This window comes from Lutra lutra, chromosome 13 (assembly GCF_902655055.1).
Source record: "Lutra lutra chromosome 13, mLutLut1.2, whole genome shotgun sequence".
NCBI lineage: Eukaryota > Metazoa > Chordata > Mammalia > Carnivora > Mustelidae > Lutra > Lutra lutra.
In genome coordinates, this window is record NC_062290.1 from 25,801,508 (window position 1) to 25,816,294 (window position 14,787).

At 42.3% G+C, this 14,787-nt stretch overlaps 1 long non-coding RNA gene and 1 pseudogene across 1 annotated transcript; one reads left to right on the forward strand and one right to left on the reverse strand.

Annotated features, from left to right (window-relative positions):
- Positions 1-194: 194 nt before the first annotated feature.
- LOC125082882 (uncharacterized) lies at positions 195-5,740 on the forward strand. The gene is made up of 3 exons (XR_007122131.1): positions 195-514; positions 1,415-1,519; positions 5,324-5,740. It is a non-coding gene; the product is annotated as an uncharacterized LOC125082882 (long non-coding RNA).
- A 2,372-nt stretch (positions 5,741-8,112) lies between these two features.
- LOC125082955 (phosphoserine aminotransferase-like) lies at positions 8,113-9,436 on the reverse strand (annotated as a pseudogene).
- Positions 9,437-14,787: the final 5,351 nt, after the last annotated feature.

Sequence of the window (14,787 nt, forward strand, 5' to 3'; positions counted from 1 at the left end):
GCCTTGTTTAACAGTCCTCAAGTCTGGGGCACTTTCTGTGAACCAAACTCACCCATGCCAACCATTCTGGTCAAGTAGTGACTAAGTTAGTAGCCCTAATGAGACATTATTAGAGGAAATAAGTATCACCTTACAGCCCCAAACTTTTTTTGTTGTTTTTAAGTAATCTCTGTATACCCAACATGGGGCTCAAACTCCCCAAACTTTAAAAAAATATGGGATGAGGAGAGAGGTACCCTAGTCAATTAATGATGATCCAAATTTGCCTACTGAAATTTTAGTATAGAAGAAATGTACTTGTGCTCTCTGTCAGAGACTTAAATCTCCGTGGATAATACGAAATTTTCGTGCCTTTCTGAAAACCAACTATTAAAAGTAACAGTAGTCATCCCTCATTATTGACAGTAAAGAATCTTGGAATTAGAGAATTTTTGGAGGATTTGGAATTTTTAAGTTTGACAACTGTGCCCCCAGAGAAGCAGAACATCATCTTCATCTCTCCAGTTTTGTTTTGGTAAGAAAAAGAAATTTTTAAGAATTTCATTAAGGGGCGCCTGGGTGGCTCAGTGGGTTGAGCCGCTGCCTTCGGCTTAGGTCATGATCTCAGGGTCCTGGGATCGAGTCCCACATCAGGCTCTCTGCTCAGCGGGGAGCCTGCTTCCCTTCCTCTCTCTCTGCCTGCCTCTCTGCCTACTTGTGATCTCTCTCTGTCAAATAAATAAATAAAATCTTTAAAAAAAAAAGAAAAGAATTTCATTATAATTTGCTTTCCCAGAAGAAGTCACTAGTACATTAATACATTACTGTTATTGTAATCTGTTGATTTGGGATTTTTCTGTCTACCAGCATCTCTAAGCCTTGGGAGTCAAAGTGATTAGCAAAAGGGGTGCCTGGGTGATAGCTGATTAAGCGTCTGCCTTTGGGTCAAGTCATGATCTCCGTGTCCTAGGATCCTGATCCCCCTATGGGGCTCCCTGCTCAGCGGGAAGTCTGCTTCTTCCTCTCCGTCTGCCCTTTTGCTCCATGCCCCCCCCACCCCACTCATGCTTGCTTTCTCTCTCGCTCTCTTCTCTCAAATAAGTAAAAGCTTCTAAAAAATTGATTAGCAAGAAAATCTGGCAATCTACAAAAGAATTCAGGAGGTTATATAATTTAGGCTATTTTTCTCTCATGGAGCCTTATTGACAGAGAAGGAAAACCAACAACTTAGATCCTAGTGTGTGCAGGATACTGAGTCAGACACTAGTAGTAGGATAAATAAGAAAAGCTTCCTTCTCTCAACTTATTGTTGAGATAAGCATAAATTTTGCATCGTAGGTGGGCTTATTTTTTTTAATATGTGGTCAAGATGTTAGGAATACAAAATGGAATTCTTTACCTACTCAATATTCTTTCCCTCCTTCCTTCCCGACAGAATCCTGATGTTGTTCAGGAATCCCTCTTATCCACAGGTGGTATACCAGCTCCACTCCTGGAGCTCAGCATCTTGAGCTCCAGGAGTGGTCTGGACTTGCTTAAGGTAATATCATCCTCTTGCAAGGGACAGGGTTAAGATTATTTATGTTCCCCAGTTCACCTCAGTGAATTGCAAAGATAGGTTTGTAGGATACTTCCAGAAAAGCTTTTCCAGGAGAACTTACAGAAGAGATTCATGTTCTCTCTAGACATGATTGAGCATGGATATGAGGTGTGAAATTGTTACCATCCTTTTGACGGCAACCTGTGTACAAGGTCAACACATGGGGGAAGCCAAAAGAATAGCAGAGAAATGGAGCTAGAATAATGGGATTATGTCAGCTCTTAAGTCTGTTCCGCTTTTGGATCTCATTATGTAAGTTAATAAACTTCCTTATAATTTAAAGCAATTTTGAGTTGGGTTTTCTGTAACTTGCTATGAAAGCTTCCTATCTTGCACAGGTGGCAAATACAGACATGGTCCCTGACATCTTGTGATCTAGTGAGGAAGGCAGACAGTCGAATGGGTAGTATTATACTTCAAGCAACAGAAAACTACATTATAGTGACTAAATACAAAGGGGATTGTTTTTCTCATATAATAAGTCCATAGTCGATGTGCCTGTGTGAAAATGTCAGCAAGAAACTAGGCTCCTTGCTTTCTGTATCACTAGAGATACCTAGTGATACCTTTTTGTTTTTTGGGGTTTTTTTGGTCGTTATGGTTGTAGGATGGCTCTACCCTTATGGGCATTGTGTTCACAGAAAGAAGGACGAAATTAAAAGGGGCAAAGAGCCAAAGGAACATGCCTGATGAGTTTTTTTCTTTTGAAAATCTTTGCCAGAAGCTTTACCCTGCAGAAATAGCTTTTGAAGAGGTCAAGATAACCTCTATATAGTCCCTAAACTTGTATTTTCAGGGTTAACAAAGGGAGGAGGCATAATAAATGATGTTGTGTCCCTATCCCTTTTCCCTCTCCTACACAGTATCCAACTTAGATTATTCCAGTCATCAAGAAAGCCATCATTCTGAATAGCTAAATTAAATGTCAAGCATTGGCAACGATCACTGCTACATCTGCTGTTTTCTGTCATGATAGGCTATGGCAGAAACTTAAAGAGTGGGTTAAGAGGTATTCTTAAAGTTGGCAAGAGCAATGGCTGGACAGTAAACATTGCTAGAGAGACAGCTGTCATTTTTCATATATGCGGAAGGAGGAAAGCAGAGAAGTAAAATGGATTTTTGAAGATAGGACCTCTCAATTATTTTCATTTCCCCCCACTCTCCTAAAGTGATCAAGAGACTAAAGCCCCAAGAAGGCTTAGCAGAAAAGAGATAAGTTTCGCTACTGGGTAGCAATTTTCCTCTGTTCCTTTTCTCCTTGATTTATCCATTTATAGCATTTAAAATTGACAACTTCCTTGAAATTCACTCTTGGCTTTTGGGGCATTATATTATCCTGGTTTTCTTAGTACCTTTGGAAGCTCTTTCTCTTCCTCCTCTCATCTTATTGTGTGTAAAATGTTCCATCTACAGGGTTTGGTTTAGGGATAGAATGGACTCTTTCTTTCTGGTGTAAACTCCCACTCTTAAAATAATTTCTGTTTTAAAATATTTAGTTTGGGGCGCCTGGGTGGCTCAGTGGGTTAAGGCCTCTGCCTTCGGCTCAGGTCATGATCCCGGGGTCCTGGGATCGAGCCCCGCATCGGGCTCTCTGCTCCTCAGGGAGCCTGCTTCCTTCTCTCTCTCTGCCTGCCTCTCTGCCTACTTCTGATCTCTCTCTGTCAAATAAATAAAATCTTAAAAAAAAAAAATTTAGTTATAACAGAATAAATATATTATCTCCATTATATATCATTAACATTATTACTACATTCAAAATCAATTAGAATTTTTGAATAATAGTTTGCCTTTAACTAGTGAAATTAATATTTCCTACTTGGGAGAAAGAACTAAATATCATAAAAACCAGAGCAGAGTTTCCAGTTTGATGAACACTTAGAGATTTCGGGAGAATGACATGCTCAGAGAGCATTGAAGCTCCATGCCCCTTCCCAGGTAACTTACCCTATCCTCTATCTGGTTGTTACCGAGTTATATCCTTTTTTTTTTTTTTAAGATTTTATTTATTTATTTGACAGAGAGAGATCACAAGTAGACGGAGAGGCAGGCAGAGAGAGAGAGAGAGAGGGAAGCAGGCTTCTTGCTGAGCAGAGAGCCCGATGCGGGACTCGATCCCAGGACCCTGAGATCATGACCTGAGCCGAAGGCAGCAGCTTAACCCACTGAGCCACCCAGGCGCCCCCCGAGTTATATCCTTTTATAATAAAGCAGTAATCTATTTGTTTTCCTTGCTATCTAAAAAATGCAACAGAGTTGTGGAACAAACTACACAGTCCTTGAGAGGTTCTCTGAGTTCCATTAATGCTCCTTTGTAGGTTATACATTTAAGTAAATGTCATTGACAAGGTGATTTGAACGATGTTGAAACTCCTCAGTGCCTGCCTGACATATTCTCTTCACCACAATGCAGACTTGGTGCATACACTGCTTTCCAAATGGGATCTCTTCGAACAACCTTGAACTCGCCACTTTAGGATATAATGCAAAATACTGATGTGGTAACCACCTTCTTTCGCTCGTGGTTGCTAGAAGCTGAGGCTGAGCTGTTTGTGGAATGAATCCTAGAAATTATCAAGCAAGGGGTTCTTGCACAGACAGGCTGAAGAAATTTCCAGAACTGAAATTCAAATATGTAGAAGAGGGGCAGGCCTTCTAGTTATTTTATTTTACTTCTGGGAGGCAGAACTAGACAGAATGTGTCGTGTATCTTCTATTAAAGAGGATCATACAAGTGTATTTCCCTTGCATACTTTGACTTGGAGAATTGGTGCTAGTCGACAATAGATCACCCAGCTAGACTGCAGTGCAAAAAGTGAGGGAGGGGGACACAACAATAGTAAATGGACTATTTACTAAAAATAGTAAAACCTGCTTTTTAAAAAAGTACAGGGGTGCCTGCCTGTCTCAGTCAGTAGAGCACATGACTCATGATCTCAGGGTTATGAGTTCAAGCCCCACGCTGCGTGTAGAGATTACTTTAAAAATAAGATCTTAAAAAAAAAAAGTACGGGGGTGCCCAGGTGGCTCAGTCAGTTAAGCATCTGCCATTGGCTCAGGTCAATCCAGAGTCTTGAGATCAAGTCCCTCATGGGCTCCCTGCTTAGTGGAGAGTCTGCTTCTCCCTCTCCCTCTGCCTACTTGTGCTCTCTCTCTGTCAAATAAACAAATAAAATATTTTTTTTAAAAAGTACAAAAAGTAAACAGATAAAGACAAATATTAACCTTGAAGAGGGGCAGGGATTTATCTGAGGCAGGGGTTAAGTGCTGATGTTTTATCTGTGAGGTGCCTTCTGAGGACATGAACAGTGAAGGAAAGGGAAAAAGAAGATTCAAATGGAAAGTAATACAAGAGGATGTTATACTGTGCTAGCCACTGCTTCCTAGCGAGCCTTGAAGAGACATAGCTAGTCACAGGGTAGGAGTTACACTGGACAAACTATACAGAGAAGCTGCCTTAGAGCAGTTTAAGAGGAAATTCTCCTTTCTCTTTCTGTTTCTCTCTCTCTCTTTTTAGATATTTTAGGTTTTTATTTTTTTTATTTTTATTTTTTTTAAAGATTTTATTTATTTATTTGACAGAGAGAAATCACAAGTAGCCAGAGAGGCAGGCAGAGAGAGAGGAGGGAGCAGGCTCCCTGCTGAGCAGAAAGCCCGATGCGGGGCTCGAACCCAGGACCTGGGATCATGACCTGAGCCGAAGGCAGCGGCTTAACCCACTGAGCCACCCAGGCGCCCCTATTTTAGGTTTTTAATGTCCTTCACATATTCAACATAACACACCGACAGTGGATAAACAATAGGGGAAAAGAATCTTCAGCAAAGATCTTCCAGAACTCATAGCATCACTTTGGTCAAACACTATAAAGAGAACCATCAAATGAACAAAGGATAAGGAAATTTGACAGAGAATTTTAATTTTAGCTCAACAACTTACCAAAAAAAAAAAAAAAAAAAAAAAGAACCAAACATACAGCCTTCTCTCTTCTACCTGTTGGAAAGAAAGCAAAAGTGAATTAGAACTATATCTTTTTTGTGAAACAGCTTAAAAGAGGGGCGGGAAGATGGGAGGGGGAACACAGCTGTTGCTAATGTTATAATGCACAAAGTCAAGGATTCTGAGAACTGTATTACTAGAAATATAAAGGCATAAAGACATAAACTGGTATTAAAAACAGACATTGCGGGGCGCCTGGGTGGCTCAGTGGGTTAAAGCCTCTGCCTTCGGCTCGGGTCATGATCCCAGGGTCCTAGGATCGAGCCCCGCATCGGGCTCTCTGCTCAGCAGGGAGGAGCCTGCTTCCTCCTCTCTCTCTCTCTCTGCCTGCCTCTCTGCCTGCTTGTGATCTGTCTGTCAAATAAATGAATAAAAAGTTAAGAGGCGCCTGGGTGGCTCAGTGGGTTGAGCCGCTGCCTTCGGCTCAGGTCATGATCTCAGAGTCCTGGGATCGAGCCCCGCATCGGGCTCTCTGCTCAGCAGGGAGCCTGCTTCCTCCTCTCTCTCTGCCTGCCTCTCTGCCTGCTTGTGATCTCTCTGTCAAATAAATAAATAAAATCTTAAAAAAAAAAGTTAAAAAAAAAAAACAGACATTGCTATATAAACACATAGTATGTCACTTTTATCTCTTTATGAAAATAACGCGATCTGGGGCACCTGGATGGCTCAGAGGATTGAGCCTCTGCCTTCAGCTCGGGTCATGGTCTCAGGGTCCTGGGATCGAGCCCCGAATGGGGCTCTCTGCTTAGTGGAGAGTCTCCTTCCCTCTCTCTCTGCCTGCCTCTCTGCCTACTTGTGATCTCTCTCTCTGTGTCAAATAAATAAATAAATAAATAAATAACATCTTTAAAAAAAGAAAGAAAGATCCCCCAGCTTGCCCTTGAGACTGGAACCCCTAAACACCACACAGGCAGTGTGGACTTGAATTAACAGGTGCAGGACCCAGGAGAACCTAATGCTGTCATTTCGGAAAGGATCAAGATTCAGCATTCAGAGGACCCCATTTGCCCTCCATGCTGTTGTTTGTGTATCTCCAGAAGCAATTAGCTACAATTTGCATAATTAAGTTCACAGACAAGTTTGAATACTGAGATCTAGTTAGAAAAAGTAGCAAAAAAGACATTAAAAAAAAAAAAAGATGCCATAAACTAGAATTTGTTAGGAAAGCAAAAGGAAGACTTTTAAAAAATATTTCCAGTTCAAGTCAGAATTAAGGTATCTGTTGGGGTGCCTGGTTGGTTCAGTCAAAAGAACATGTGATTTGTCCATTCATCTGTTGATGGACATCTAGGTTCTTTCCATAGTTTGGCTATTGTAGACATTGCTGCTATAAACATTCAGGTGCACGTGCCCCTTTGGATCACTACGTTTGTATCTTTAGGGTAAATACCCAGCAGTGCAATTGCTGGGTCATAGGGTAGTTCTATTTTCAACATTTTGAGGAACCTCCATGCTGTTTTCCAGAGTGGTTGCACCAGCTTGCATTCCCACCAACAGTGTAGGAGGGTTCCCCTTTCTCCGCATCCTCGCCAGCATCTGCCATTTCCTGACTTGTTAATTTTAGCCATTCTGACTGGTGTGAGGTAATATCTCATTGTGGTTTTGATTTGTATTTCCCTGATGCCGAGTGATATGGAGCACTTTTTCATGTGTGTTGGCCATCTGGATGTCTTCTTTGCAGAAATGTCTGTTCATGTCCTCTGCCCATTTCTTGATTGGATTATTTGTTCTTTGGGTGTTACAGATGAATGGATAAAGAAGATGTGGTATATATACACAATGGAATACTATGCAGCCATCAAAAGAAATGAAATCTTGCCATTCGCGATGACGTGGATGGAACTAGAGGGTATCATGCTTAGCGAAATAAGTCAATCGGAGAAAGACAACTATCATATGATCTCCCTGATATGAGGAAGAGAAGATGCAACATGGGGAGTTAAGGGGGTAAAAGAAGAGTAAATGAAACAAGATGGGATTGGGAGGGAGACAAACCATAGTGACTCTTAATCTCACAAAACAAACTGAGGGTTGATGGGGGGAGGGGGGTTGGGAGAGGGGGGGTGGGGTTATGGACATTGGGGAGGGTATGTGCTATGGTGAGTGCTGTGAAATGTGTAAACCTGGCGATTCACAGACCTGTACCCCTGGGGATAAAAAGATATTATATGTTTAAAAATAAATAAATTAAAAAAAAAAGAACATGTGATTTGATCTCGGGGTTGTGAACTTGAGCCCCATGTTGGGTGTAGAGATTTCTATAAAAATATAAAAACTTAGGGGCACCTTGGTGGCTCAGTGGGTTAAGTGTCCGACTCCTGATTTCTGCTCAGGTCATGATCTCAGGGTCATGGGATCAAGCCCTGTGATGGCTCTGTGCTGGGCGTGGAGCCTGCCTAAGATTTTTTCTCTCCCTCCCTAACCCTCCCTGCCCAGCTCTCTTCTCTTTAAAAAAACAAAACAAACAAACAAAAAAACACACAAAAAACCCACTTAATTAAAAATCTCAAAAAAAAAAATCAAGGTGTCTATTAAGTCTCACCACCTTTGCTAGAGTTGTGAATGTTTTGCTGTTGTTCTTTGAAAAAAGAAGAATCTATAATTAAGTGTTCATTCAAGAATACCATGTTTGTTGTTCTGTAGCCATTCCCAAGTTACTTTAAGTTTTGTACATTGTTCAGGGGCAGAATACATATTGGTGAGGTACGTTCATAGCTGATGCATCTCCAAAGAGTTTTTCATGGATGCTGCCAGATTCCAAACATCTTCTATCCCATTAGCATTACACAGAGAGGCCAGATGACTCCCACAGACCTACTCCCTTTCAAGGAGATCATATTGAGTTCAAGAGTTTTAGCAAGTAATCTTTTTTCCTAAAGCATCATCTGCTTTGGCACTGCCACTGAAGAATGGAATAGTCGTCTTGCTTCTATTCTGGGATCCACTGAATATACCTAGAACCCTTGGGAATTATCAGTAATATCATAAATCATTTGTGCTTTGATGGAGTTGAGCTTCTCCAGTGGCCGCACTACCTTGTTCTTAATCCACTTCAGGATTGAGCCCATGTCATAGATGCTGAAATACGTAGGTATGTTGTTTGAGGAGTAGTTTGGAGCTTATACTTTGTATTCCGGGATTGAGGGGTTACTCTCTGAGAGCAAACCCCAGGAGGTCATCACCAATGATCATGAATGTGATCCCTGCAGAGCCAACATTCTTCCGAGCACCAGCGAAAATCACACCAAACTAGGAAACATCCATTGGCTTGGATAGGAAGTTGGAGGACACGGGGCAAACCATGACTGCTTCCTTAACGTCAGAAATAAAGGTGAACTCTCCTCTGTGCCCAGTCTCATTGGACCAGTAATGCACGTGGGAGGTGTCCGGGCTGAGCTTCCAGGCACTTGAATCTGGAATTTTTACATAACTCCCAAGTTTAGGGTAGATGATATTCATTCCCAAACTCTACACTCCTGTTGCCTTAACTAACCAAGCTCCTGTCATCTTGCATGTAGCACACCTTCTTGCTTTCAGGCCAATCAGGTTTAAGAGGACAACAGGGGACTGGCTTTGACACATCTCTGTGCACAAAAGTCACCTTGTAGTTGTCTGGAACAGCTGGCAATTTCTGCCCAAGATTGTCTGTGTTGTCAATCATCTTAGCAAAAGCTGACAGCCCGTGGTTCATTTCAAGAACATTAGTACCAACTCTTACTGTAATCTAATAATTCTTTTTGTATCTCTTAAAAACACCAAGCATTTTTAGACAGCTTAGTAGCCTTGGCCAAACCGACAGCCTGCCCAGGCATACAGGGCAGGCTGGGCTAGTCGGTGGGAGGGGACTGCTCACCCAGCGGCATGTCTCTCCCCCTGCTTTTTTATTTCCCTTTGGTCCAAGTTTTCCCATCCAGAACTGACTCCTCTTTCCTTCCAAATGGCATCATCCACCCCTTTGATAGCTGCTCCAGAAGTCAGTTCTCTTCTCTGTGAGGTGTGGCATTTTATTCAAGTCAAAGTGGAGGGAAAAGCCAGAAACTTGAGGCATGTTGCTGGTTGCCTTTGATGCTCAGTGGCAGCCTTGAGATAGGGCCTGGCAGTCCCCCAGAAAATGATTTATGCCCCCAGATGGTCTAACTGTGAAGGTCCAAGTGACACTGGTTGGCAGCAATGGCAGCTGACGTGGAGCGAGCAGCTGCCACCCAGACTGTTGTCCTCCCTGAAATCAGAAATGCTGCTTGGCCCAGAGAGGGCTCGGATTGAAGGACTGCAGAGAACAGCAAGTGGCTGGCTAATTAGTTTAAGCAGAAAGACTTTTTGAAAAGTTATGAGAAAGCTCTCTGGATAGAAGGAAAGGCTGGGAACAAGACTTCTAAACAGCAATTGGGCAGTTCGAGAAATTGCCCAAAGTTTTCTTCTACTAGTGCTGCTAAAAAAACAAAAACAAAAACTTAACTGTGATCATTGTAACTTGCCTGCAATCTTTCTGCTCAAGATTGAAATTCCTGGGGCGCCTGGGTGGCTCAGTGGGTTAAAGCCTCTGCCTTCAGCTCAGGTCATGATCCCAGGGTCCTGGGATTGAGCCCCGCATCGGGCTCTCTGCTCAGCAGGGAGCCTGCTTCCTCTCTCTCTCTGCCTGCCTCTCTGCCTACTTGCGATCTCTGTCAAATAAATAAATAAATAAATCTTAAAAAAAAAAAAAAGGATTCAAATTCCTGGGACAAATTTGTAGGTAAGGCAAGCCTGGGGCAAATGCTTACTCTCTTGGTGTGAGAAGGACTCTCCCAGGACCAGGATTTCTATCTTGGCAAGTTTACATACAGCTGAGAAAGAAAAACTGCAGAAGCCAAGCTGGTTACTATTAGAAAGGGCAAAGTGAAACTGTGTTGTTTAACAAAAGAGCCCATTATAACCCACCCCCTGGCTATTTTGTTCACATACATATACTTTATTTATTTATTTTTAGATTTTATTTATTTGACAGACACATAGCGAGAGAGGGAACAGAAGCAGGGGGAGTGGGAGAGGGAGAAGCAGGCTTCCCGCTGAGCAGGGAGCTGGATGTGGGGCTCGATCCCAGGACCCCGGCATCATGACCTGAGCTGAAGGCAGACACTTAACCACTGAGCCACCCAGGTGCCCCGACATACATATACTTGAAAAAATACTGCCTAACAGAATGCAGCTATTCTCCGTAAAATGAAAAACTCTCACCCCTTCCTCGGAGATAACTCTATGTCTTGTTACTTCATCAAAATCTAAGTCAAGGATGTCTGGGTGATGTAAATCTCTGTTCTAGCTGCAGCTCAACTGTCTTAGATCGTGTCCCTAAAAGCAGAGCCCCAGCCAGGGATTCTGTGCAAGTGATTTACTAGAGGAATGGTCTCAAGTGAAAGGAAGCCAAGGAAGTAGGATAGGCAGGCAGTGAGTGAAGAGATGATTTGGTCACAACTGGAGATTAGAGTCAGCCTGATAGCGCAGTGTTCTGGAGTCTGAACTGTACAAAGAATTGGTGCCAATCTGAAACACAGATACAAATAAATGATCTAGATAAAAAAGCTACCTGATCTACCAAATGAAGACCCCAAGCCAACTGGGGCCACCTCCACCTAGAACTTACGATCTGGTTGTATTTGCCTCAACTTTCTTGCTTTTATGGGGACTCTCTCTCTCAGATACCCATATATACCCTCTTTCTCGTTAAGTTCCCAATCCAGTGGTGGTAGAAAAAAACACATACACTTGCCAAGTTAAACGCAAGTTGGTCTTTTCCATTTTTAAATGGTTTAATTTAAGGGAAATAATTATTCAGTTAAAGGTCAGCCCCCTTGAGCACCTGGGTGGCTCAATTGGTTAAGCCATTGCCTTTGGCTCAGATCATGTTCCCGGACTCCTGGGATCGAGTCCCGCATTAGGCTCCCAGCTCTGCGGAGCGTCTGCTTCTCCCTCTGACCTTCTTCCCTCTCATGCTCTCTCACTCTCTCTCAAGTCTCTTTAAAAAAAAAAAAAGGTCAGACCCCTTATTAGGGCTGTTTTTTCAAAAAGGCCTTTCACTTCCACCTTTCCGAGACAAGCAAGGTTACTGCATTGCTGGGCTAGCTATCTTACAGCCTCTGCTATGCAGTAACCTTCCCCTTTGCCATGGCAAGCCCATTAGCACTCAATTGGTGTCCCTCTTATGCCATGCAGGAATCAAGGAAATCCTGTGGAGTGTGTGTGTGTGTGCATAAAATCTCAGGGTCTATTTCAAAACATGATATGCCTCAATTTCTGCCGTGCTTTACTAGCCCATGTGGTCATAGGAATGCTTTGCAGGGTTCCAAATCAAAGTGAGGCTTAAGCCTTCTCTGCTTTTAACTTACTTGGAGCTCCTGCTCTCACTAATCATCCTCTACTTGCCCAGCCTCAGGTTGAACCCTAGGGAGGTCTCTGAGGGACCTAGCTGGTACCTTCTATGCTACTCTGTTCCTAATTTCTTGCTATCAAAATGACTTCTTCCCCTTTGTTCCAATAAGCAGCAGTCATATGTGCCCCCCTACGCCCCCAGACTGTTTGTTTTAGGTGAACTGACCCTTCCCTTCCACGAAGCCCATCCTTAAAGATAGTAAGAATTCAGGGATAAAAGGGGCAAGGATGATCAAAGGGTAAAATACTTCTGAAAGGATTCTAAGGTTTGAAGTTCTGCTACATACTTCTCTCACAATTACAGGGCTGGGGATTACATGTCTAAGTTTGGGGGAGTAGGTGGAATGGGTGTAGAGGTATTAAGTGGGAGGACACATTCTGGGCAGAAAATGAGGTGGCTAGGAAGGCTAAGAAGGTTTGAGGTCACAGGATAGCTGGTGTGTCCATTAACCACAACCCTGTTGCCAGCGCCCTGCTGCTCACTTGGCAAATAGGAACCCAAGCCTATGAAATATTTGCCTTTTAGATTTTCCGATGTTCTCGACTCAGATTAACTCCCCTTTTAAAATATAGACGAATGTAAAGTGCTTTATTTTCTAGGTTATTACTTTTTTCTCTCAGGTCAGATTTCTTCCCTGGCTGGGGCCAATGATGGCTACCTGTGTACACAAGTGGTCTTTATTTTTTTCATTGGCTAAGAGGAGCAGGGGACAGACTTTTGGGTCAAAACACAGAGATTTTCCTAGTTTTAACTCTACAATGTTTCAAACATGATTGTGAATGTGTATACCTGTAGGTACACCCACATTGGTTTCTGCTTTCCTAAACACATCTCCCAACACTGGCTTCTTTTCTCATTGTTACTGGATTTCCTCTCCAAATGAGATTCCTAACCACTGCATCCTTAGGGCCTACCACTGCACCTGTACACTGGGGAACGAAGGGTGAATTAATGAAAAGGTATGGTAACATACTTGTTTTAGGGTTATTTATTCGAGAGAGCAAGTGAGTACATGTGTAGGGGGTCAGGGTCAGAGGGAGAGTGAGAAGCAGACTTCCCTCTCAGCAGGGAGCCCAACACCAGGCTCAATCCCAGGACCCCAGGATCATGACCTGAGCCAAAGGCGGCAGACTCTCAACGGGCTGAGCCACCAAGGCATCCCCATTCGTGTTTTTTACTACATATTGCTGTGCTGAATTAGTGTTTAGACTATTGAGTTTGGGGTACCTGGGTAACTCAGTCGGTAGAGCACCCACCCCTTGATTTCAGCTTGGGTCATGATATGGGGGTCATGAGATCAAGCCCTGTGGTGGGGCTCCGCGCTCAACTGAGTCTGCTTGTCCCTCTACAAGTACTCCTCCCCTTGCTCACGTGCCCTCTCTCAAATAAAATCTTAAACAAAAATCACTATTTTTGTAGAATATTCAGATTCCTGGTATCTCCTAGAGATTGTGGTTCAAACAGGCATGGTCCAGATATTTCCATGTTTAACCGGTGCCACTGATTTTAAATGTGGCCCTAGTATAGTTGAGAAAACAGTGATAAGTTCTCCATTAAGTTCAATGCTCCATAAACTGAGTCCATTTCACCTGGAACTTGTCAGCAATGAGCAACCCTTAGTAATAAATAGGAGATGCACAGTGTATTTTTTAATTTACATTTAGCCACAATCAAGACTGAATCCCTTTCCAAAAAACTGATGGCATTAAACACTTGAAAAAACACAAGCCAACCCAACTTTGCAAACAAAAACATTTTCACTGGTCAAGAGTAAATGTAAAATCTCTTTAGCCAGCAGCAATCTTAAGCAAATTACCTTTCATGTTTGTAAAACAGTAATTCCATTCTGAGTACTAACGGAAGACATTATAAATAAATAAAATGATTTTTAAGAGAAAAATTAACTATATTCATTTTCCTCTTCAATTTCCATGCATTCCAGTAGAATCAGGGATTGGATCTAGGAGTAAACTACTGCACTGTTCAATAAAAATATTTTGTAGATTCATTTTTTTTATTACTTTAGAGTGAATGAGCAGAAGTGGGAGAGGAGGGAGAATCTGAAGCAGCTTCTGCACTGAGCACAGAGCCTGACATGGAACTCAAACTCCAGACCCTGAGATCATGAGCTGAGCCAAAACAGTTTGGACGCTTAACCAACTGAGGCCACTCAGGGATCCCTGTAGTCTCATTTTAAAGCCAAATTTAAAAAATTTGAATAGCACAGGTTTTAAAATCTTTATTCCTAAAAAACCCTGGTGCAACCTGGTTTTTAGCACATCTGTTGGCATTTCAAAGTTAAGCTTAGAACCTTTTAGGAACTGCACATTTGTTTAAATTTGAGGCTTCCATAGATGAGGACATGTACCAGTTGCTTCTTATAAAATTGGTTCAACGTTCCATATAGTGAATTTTGAACATGTTTTACCAAGAATTTCCCAACTTAACTAAATTTCCAGCCCCTATTCTAACACTATTCACAAATAATGGCAACACAAAAGGCCTCTCCCCTCACAAGTGGTACACCCAATTTTTCAGTGCCAGATATTCTTGAGTCTAATTTCTAGTAGGTTATGTTCAAGGCAAAAATGAAAACCCTTCCAGCTAATAATCTATGTACTTAATGTAACTAGTTTTTTAATGGCCTATGCCTGCTTTGAAAGCCAGTGTTATCTCCAGGAATGCCTTCCCGCCACTCTAAGTTTAACTAAAGCATTATCACTTACTTCTTCTCTAACAGAAAGGCTCATTTCTACAGAAGTTGGTTATACTGCCCTAAGCCACTCCATCTCAGCCATACCAATATAC